We start from the raw sequence: 8,821 nt of genomic DNA, 5'->3' as shown, positions 1-8,821 counted from the left end.
ATGTCAGCCCCCAGCCCTCATGTCAGCCATCCATGTCAGCCATCAGCCACCCATGTCAGCCATCAGCACCCATGTCAGCCATCAGCACCCATGTCAGCCATCAGCACCCATGTCAGCCATCAGCCACCCATGTCAGCCGTCAGCCATCAGCCACCCATGTCAGCCATCAGCCACCCATGTCAGCCATCAGCACCCATGTCAGCCATCAGCACCCATGTCAGCCGTCAGCCATCAGCCACCCATGTCCGCCATCAGCCACCCATGTCAGCCGTCAGCCACCCATGTCAGCCGTCAGCCATCAGCCACCCATGTCAGCCATCAGCACCCATGTCAGCCATCAGCACCCATGTCAGCCATCAGTCACCCATGTCAGCCATCAGCAACCCTTGTCAGCCATCAGCCACCCATGTCAGCCATCAGCCACCCATGTCAGCCCCCAGCCCTCATGTCAGCCCCCAGTCCTTATGTCAGCCATCAGCCCTTATGTCAGCCCCCAGTGCAAATAAAAATAAAAAAAACACTTACCTCTCCTGTTCCTGGACGCCACCGCTCCTCACCATCACGATCCTCTTCATCCTGCTGTCGGCTGTGTATCGCGTCAAACAGTGTGAGGTCACAGTGCGCCCTCACGCTGTGCGCAGCCCTGCACAGACGAGCCGAGGACCAGAAAGCGGTGAGTACAGATCCTTCACCGCTTCCTGGTCCTCCGGTACTAAAAAGCGCTTTCATAATGGAAGCGCTTCATTAGTACCATGTAAAAGAAGGCCCTGATTGCCGTGGCCTGGCAAACAATCTTCCAGGGCCCGGTCCTGGGCCGCGGCCCGGTGGTTGGGGACAGCTGTTTTAGAGGGTCAGCTCAGCAGCAGACCCTCACTCTTCCCTAATGTTTTAGAGGGTCAGCTCAGCAGCAGGCCCTCAGCAGCAGGCCCTCGCCCCTAATGTTTTAGAGGTCACCAGCAGGCCCTTGCCCCTAATGTTTTAGAGGGTCACCAGCAGGCCATCAATCATAATTTTTCAAGGGTGTGTATGATGCTCTCCTTTATGTGTAATAAAGGGTGTATTGAAGTGCCGGTTCCCTGTAATTGTTGGCAGCCCTTTCCCTTAGTGCATAGGCTTTATGAGTGTAGGAGTCTCACTACCTGAACAATTGTACCACAATGTGAATGAGGCCCTCCTTTATGTGATATACAGGTTGTATCGGAGTGCCTCTTCCTTGTAATTTTTGGCAGCTCTTACACTTTATATACAAGTAAATATACAGGAAAGAATGTATATTCAGCGGTGAATGTGGCCATGTCCAAACGTGTCCAGAAGATGGCAAGGGTGCAATATCAGAGTGGCAGGGGTAGGTAAGTATAACTCTTTCATTAGGTGATGCACACTAGGGTCCAGAAGTGAATAGCGAATAATTCCCACAAAAAAAAAACCTTTAAGTGTGAGAAATATAGAATAATATATCTGGTCTGGCTGTTTCTGGACATAACTTAAAGGGGTCATGATTAATGTAAAAAATGAAAATGCGGTATCATATAGTACCTTTCTAACAAAGCTAGAACCAGCGCTGTACCTCACATGGGTCCAGAGATCTCCACATTCATTGCTCTGCCTGATTTATATCAGCTTAGGGGGCGTGCACTTTTTCAGGTGCGTGCCCTTCCTGCTGCAGCTGTTGGCAGATGAAGGATAGAACTGAGCAGGTGCTTCTATCTCAGTGCGCAGGACAGAGAAATTAGAAAAAGAACAGACAGCAGGTGGCGCTATGCAGATACTTTTTATTGAATAGCTCAGTGGCTATGCTACATTTTTAGTTACATGCAATTGCAAAAGTATTCAGATCCAGGTGCTGGTTTGAAAAATGTAGAATATTTTTATGGGACAACCCCTTTAAGATATCACTTCAGGTAATATTACAGATACCCTGTTTAAGCGGTGAGCTGGTATTTCTCCCCTGTGCTGTGTGCAATGTATTTATTAACAGGGCACAAGCTCTTGGGTGCTATAAAAATTGTCAGATAGGAAACACAGGCTACATTTTTCACGTGAGTCCAGTCACGGCTACTCTGAAGCCTTGTCCGTGTAGACCAATACATTGTACAATGAAAAAGTACAGTTGGCGCTTCCTTAATACAACATTCTATGTGTGCACTATATTTTACCAGGATTTAATGCCCAATAGCTGGTGTCATTTATATTGATAAATCTCTTTCAAACACCTCCAAAGCCCTTTTACTTGGAGTGCCAGCAGCCACCACTAGAGGGAGCTCAGCACACATACATATATACACACCTGCTACTCGGTAAGAGCTCCCCCCAGTGGTGGCTGTAGGAAGACCATGCAACAGGAAGAAGGAGAAGCGGTTCAGAGCAGTCTCACCATGAGTCCTAGAGCAGCCATGTTCTCGTCCTCTGTAGCAGACACTGCAGGGCGCGGCCAGCATAGCTTGTTATGGGGACATTTGTGGCTGACACTGTAGTAAAGAGGCCCAGATGACTTAGGATACAATCACACAACCGTGTGTAATCCTTTCCGATTTGCGGTCCGCAAATAACAGAACCGTGTGTCCGCATTTTGCGGACAAATGACTTCCGGATATCTTCCGTTTTTTACGGTCTGCAAAAAACGGAAGGAAAAAAAAAAAGAGAGAGAGAAAAAAAAAAAGAATTATTAAAGCCTTCAAAAATACGGAAACGGATCTGCAAAAAACAGATGATATACGGAGACCATTCCGTATGTCGTCCGCAATTTGCGGATCCATTGACTTGAATGGTGCTGCGGACCGATCTGTACGGACAATAGTAGGACATGCTTCATATTTTTGCGGAATAGAAATGCGGACTCACGGATGCGGACAATATACTCAATGTTGTCCGCACATTTTATTCACCCACAGGAATGAATGGGTCCGCTACTATTCCGCAAAATGCGGACTGGATGCGGATCGGACGCAGAAAAATAATACGGTTGTGTAAATGTACCCTTATTCTCTGGAAGTGAGGCGAAGTAAAAAATTCCCTTACAATACAGTGTTCGGCTGCATTTTATGAATAGGATTTTTGTACCCACCCAAAAGTTTTCAGACAGGGCTGGATTTTGCCTTAGGCATAAGAGGTCCAGGGGGTAAAAACTTTTTTTTTTTTATTGTATTTCCCCTTCCACCTCTCCATGACTCTCCACCCAGGGAGGCACCTAGCCTTTCAGAAACGGTTTCCCCCCTTAACCTAATCCCTTCCCCTCAGCCCATGGTCCTTCCTCTGCCCCCCCCACCTAGTGCTGCCTGAGGCACTCGCCTCACCTGGCCTCATTGGTTGTGCACCCTGGTCCCCACCTGTCCAACTGCCTGTTATCTCAGCAGGTGTGGGGGGTATCTGCTACACAAGGCCGGGTCTGTAGGACAACACCTGGAGATGAAGTGACCGGAGAAATATTTTTAGGTCTGCTGCAATCTGATAAATTTAGTCTGGTCTGGGGTCTAATAAATGTAGGACGTCTTGTTTGGTTTCTGGTAAATTAAAGGGGTATTCCAGCCAAATACAAAAAAAAAAATGAACAGAGCTTGTACTCACCTCACTGATCACTAGCCGCTCCCGTTACAACAGTAAATGGGTCAGCGTTGCGCTCCAATCCTGGTTTCTGTCCCGACATGGCAGGAAGTGGCTGTGAAGGCTGCACATCCAATCACTGGCGGCAGAGAAGACCCGCCTACGCCAGTGATTGGCTGAGTAACGTTCACAGCCACTTCCTGACATGTTGGGATGTCATCAGGAAGTGGAGCGCAGCAGGGACTTGGGCAGCACTGGTATGGCGGGGGAGCTGTGGGATTGGTAATGTCCAAGTTTTTATTTTTTTACACCTTTTGTAATTAATTTAGGGATCTAGTAACATAGGGGATCAGGAAATCAGTAATAATGTTCCTTATAATGCCGATAGTAGTAATAATGTTCCCTATAATGCCGATAGTAGTAATAATGTTTCTTATATTGCCGACAGTAGTAATAATGTTCCCTATAATGTCGATAGTAGTAATAATGCTCTCTATAATGCCGATAGTTGTAATAGTGTTCCCTATAATGCAGATAGTAGTAATAGTGTTCCCTATAATGCCGATAGTAGTAATAGTGTTCCCTATAATGCCATTAGTAGTAATAATGTTCCCTATAATGCCAATAGTAGTAATAATGTTCCCTATAATGATGCCGATAGTAGTAATAATGTTTCCTATAATGATGAAGATAGTAGTAATAAGGTTCCTTATAATGCCGATAGTAGTAATAATGTTCCCTATAATGTCGATAGTAGTAATAAGGTTCCTTATAATGCCGATAGTAGTAATGATGTTCTCTATAATGTCGATAGTAGTAACAATTTTCCCTATAATGCCGATAGTAGTAATAATGTTCCCTATAATGTCGAAAGTAGTAATAATGTTCCCTATAATGTCGAAAGTAGTAATAATGTTCCCTATAATGCCGAGAGTAGTAATAATGTTCTCTATAATGCCGAGAGTGGTAATAATGTTCTCTATAATGCCGATAGTAGTTATAATGTTCCCTATAATGTCGAAAGTAGTAATAATGTTCCCTATAATGCCGAGAGTAGTAATAATGTTCTCTATAATGCTGAGAGTGGTAATAATGTTCTCTATAATGCCGATAGTAGTAATAATGTTCCCTATAATGCCGATAGTAATAGTGTTCCCTATAATGCCGATAGTAGTAATAATGTTCCCTATAATGCCCATAGTAGTAATAATGTTCCCTATAAGGCCTCATGCACACGACCGTTTTTTTTTAAGGTCCGCAAAAACGGGGTCCGTAGGTCCGTGATCCGTGACCGTTTTTTCGTCCGTGGGTCTTCCTTGATTTTTGGAGGATCCACGGACATGAAAAATGAAAAAAATAATCTAAGTCAAGTTTGCCATTGAAATGATAGGAAAAAACGGATCACGGACACTGATCACGGACACGGATGACAATCTTGTGTGCATCCGTGTTTTTTCACGGACCCATTGAAAGTCAATGGGTCCGTGAACCGTTGGCCGTGAAAAAAATAGGACAGGTCCTATTTTTTTCACGGCCAGGAAACACGGATCACGGATGCGGCTGCCAAACGGTGCATTTTCAGATTTTTCCACGGACCCATTGAAAGTCAATGGGTCTGCGAAAAAAAACGGAAAACGGCACAACGGACACGGATGCACACAACGGTCGTGTGCATGAGGCCTAATGCCGAGAGTAGTAATACTGTTCTCTATAATGCCAATAGTAGTATTAATGTTTCCTATAATGCCGAGAGTAGTAATAGTGTTCCCTATAATGCCGATAGTAGTAATAATGTTCCCTATAATGCCGATAGTAGTAATAGTGTTCCCTATAATACCGATAGTAGTAATAATGTTCTCTATAATGCCGAGTAGTAATAGTGTTCCCTATAATGCCGATAGTAGTAATAGTGTTCCCTATAATGCAGATAGTAGTAATAAGGTTCCTTATAATGCCGAGAGTAGTAATAGTGTTCCCTATAATGCCGATAGTAGTAATAATGTTCCCTATAATGCCCATAGTAGTAATAAGGTTCCTTATAATGCCGAGAGTAGTAATAGTGTTCCCTATAATGCCGATAGTAGTAATAATGTTCCCTATAATGCAGATAGTAGTAATAGTGTTCCCTATAATGCAGATAGTAGTAATAGTGTTCCCTATAATGCAGATAGTAGTAATAGTGTTCCCTATAATGCCGATAGTAGTAATAATGTTCCCTATAATGCAGATAGTAGTAATAGTGTTCCCTATAATGCAGATAGTAGTAATAGTGTTCCCTATAATGCAGATAGTAGTAATAGTGTTCCCTATAATACCGAGAGTAGTAATAATATTTCCTATAATGCCGAGTAGTAATAATGTTCCCTATAATGCCGATAGTAGTAATAGTGTTCCCTATAATACCGATAGTAGTAATAATGTTCTCTATAATGCCGAGAGTAGTAATAATGTTTGTCAGTCACCGCCCACCATGGGTGAAGTTCTGAATCTTTTCCCCTTGAAGCTATGTATCAATCTGCTCCGCTCCTGCTGCTCTATACCATAATGCCCACCACACCTCGCAGCGCCACCACAGGACATATGAGGCATTACATAGGTCATATTAAAATCAATGATCCCCCTTATCTAGAAACACTCTTGGTAGCCATATTCAGTTCTGGCTAAGGGCTGTATTCACACGCGGAAGATTTGCAGCAGAAAATTCCACAAGTTCAGATAATCCGACAAGCGTGTGCTTCTCATTGACGTCCTCGGGTTGCACTGCCCTGCATTGCCCTTTCTAATTCTCTGCAGTGGGAGGTATAGTGTGTCTTGTGCCTCGAGGCACCTCGCTTGCTAATTGTATCCTGTCCTCTGCATCCATTGTTAAAGGGGTTGTCCCATGAAAAATATTCTACAGTTTTCAAACCTGGATCTGAATATTTTTGTAATCGCATGGAATAAAAAAAACTCAGCAAAGCCAGTGAGTTATTCACTGAAATCTATCTGTATAGCGCCACCTGCTGTTTGTCTTTTCTAGATTCTCCATCCTGTTCACTGCTCGGTTCCATCTTTCAACTGCCACCTGCTGCAGAAGAAAGGACGCGCCCCCTGAGAAAGTGCACGCCCCCTGAGAAAGAGCACGCCCCCTGAGAGTGCACGCCCCCTGAGAAAGAGCACGCCCCCTGAGAAAGAGCACGCCCCCCCCCTCCCCGAGCTGCCAGCTTGAAATAAATCTAGCAGAACAATTGGAGCAATGAATGGGGAGATCTCTGGATCCATGTGAAGTACAGGACGGATTACAATAGGGACGTTCAGGTCAGCAGCCCCGGGCCCAGCACCGCCCCGAACGCCCACATACTGCGGCGGGGCACAGGATCGCATAGTTCCTGCCGATCATCGCTATAGGCTTCAGGCCTAGCAGGCCTGAGGCCTATGCCATAGTGAAATGCCGGCGCAGGCGGGCGTGATGATGTCATTGCGCGCCTGTGCCGGGACGCAGCACTGTGATGTGTGCGCGCCTGCCTAATCATACTATCCTCTCCTTCGTCTGGCCCTGGACCTACTGTAGTTAAGTATTTAGATTTTAATTATTTATTTATTTTCATTTATGTGCCTACTTTGGGAAGGATAACTATGTGGGGGCTGTGTGGGGCCAAAAAATTAGGGGAGGGACTACTATGTGGTGGAAATTACTATATGGGGCAGTGTGGGGGGAATTACTATGTGGGGCAGTGTGGGGGAAATTACTATATGGGGGTAGTGTGGGGAAATTACTATGTGGGGGCAGTGTGGGGGAAATTACTATATGGGGCAGTGTGAGGGAAATTACTATATGGGGCAGTGTGGGGGAAATTACTATATGGGGCAGTGTGGGGGGAATTACTATATGGGGCAGTGTGGGGGGAATTACTATGTGGGGCAGTGTGGGGGAATTACTATGTGGGGCAGTGTGGGGGAAATTACTATATGGGGGTAGTGTGGGGAAATTACTATGTGGGGGCAGTGTGGGGGAAATTACTATATGGGGCAGTGTGGGGGAAATTACTATATGGGGCAGTGTGGGGGAAATTACTATATGGGGCAGTGTGGGGGAAATTACTATGTGGGGCAGTGTGGGGGAAATTACTATGTGGGCAGTGTGGGGGAAATTACTATATGGAGCTGTGTGGGGGAAATTACTATATGGAGCAGTGTGGGGGAAATTACTGTGTGGGGGCAGTGTGGGGGAAATTACTATATGGGGCAGTGTGGGGGAAATTACTATATGGGGCAGTGTGGGGGAAATTACTATATGGAGCAGTGTGGGGGAAATTACTATATGGAGCAGTGTGGGGGAAATTACTATATGGGGCAGTGTGGGGGAAATTACTATATGGGGCAGTGTGGGGGAAATTACTATATGGAGCAGTGTGGGGGAAATTACTATATGGAGCAGTGTGGGGGAAATTACTGTGTGGGGGCAGTGTGGGGGAAATTACTATATGGAGCAGTGTGGGGGAAATTACTATATGGGGCAGTGTGGGGGAAATTACTATATGGGGCAGTGTGGGGGAAATTACTATATGGGGCAGTGTGGGGGAAATTACTATATGGAGCAGTGTGGGGGAAATTACTATATGGAGCAGTGTGGGGGAAATTACTATATGGGGGCAGTGTGGGGGAAATTACTATATGGAGCAGTGTGGGGGAAATTACTATATGGGGCAGTGTGGGGGAAATTACTATATGGGGCAGTGTGGGGGAAATTACTATATGGGGCAGTGTGGGGGAAATTACTATATGGGGCAGTGTGGGGGAAATTACTATATGGGGCAGTGTGGGGAAAATTACTATATGGGGCAGTATGGGGGAAATTACTATGTGGGGGTAGTGTGGGGGAAATTACTGTGTGGGGGCAGTGTGGGGGAAATTACTATATGGGGCAGTGTGGGGGAAATTACTATATGGGGCAGTGTGGGGGAAATTACTATGTGGGGGCAGTGTGGGGGAAATTACTGTGTGGGGGAATTACTGTGTGGGGGCAGTGTGGGGGAAATTACTGTGTGGGGGAAATTACTGTGTGGGGGCAGTGTGGGGGAAATTACTATATGGGGCAGTGTGGGGGAAATTACTATATGGGGCAGTGTGGGGGAAATTACTATATGGGGGTAGCGTGGGGGAAATTACAGTGTGGGGGAAATTACTATGTGGGGGCAGTGTGGGGGAAATTACTATGTGGGGGCAGTGTGGGGGAAATTACTATGTGGGGGCAGTGTGGGGGAAATGTTGGGGAAATTACTATGTGGGGGCAGTGTGGGGG

This window comes from Bufo gargarizans, chromosome 5 (genome assembly GCF_014858855.1).
Source record: "Bufo gargarizans isolate SCDJY-AF-19 chromosome 5, ASM1485885v1, whole genome shotgun sequence".
NCBI classification, from domain to species: Eukaryota; Metazoa; Chordata; class Amphibia; order Anura; family Bufonidae; genus Bufo; species Bufo gargarizans.
Note: the sequence above shows the minus strand (reverse complement) of the source record.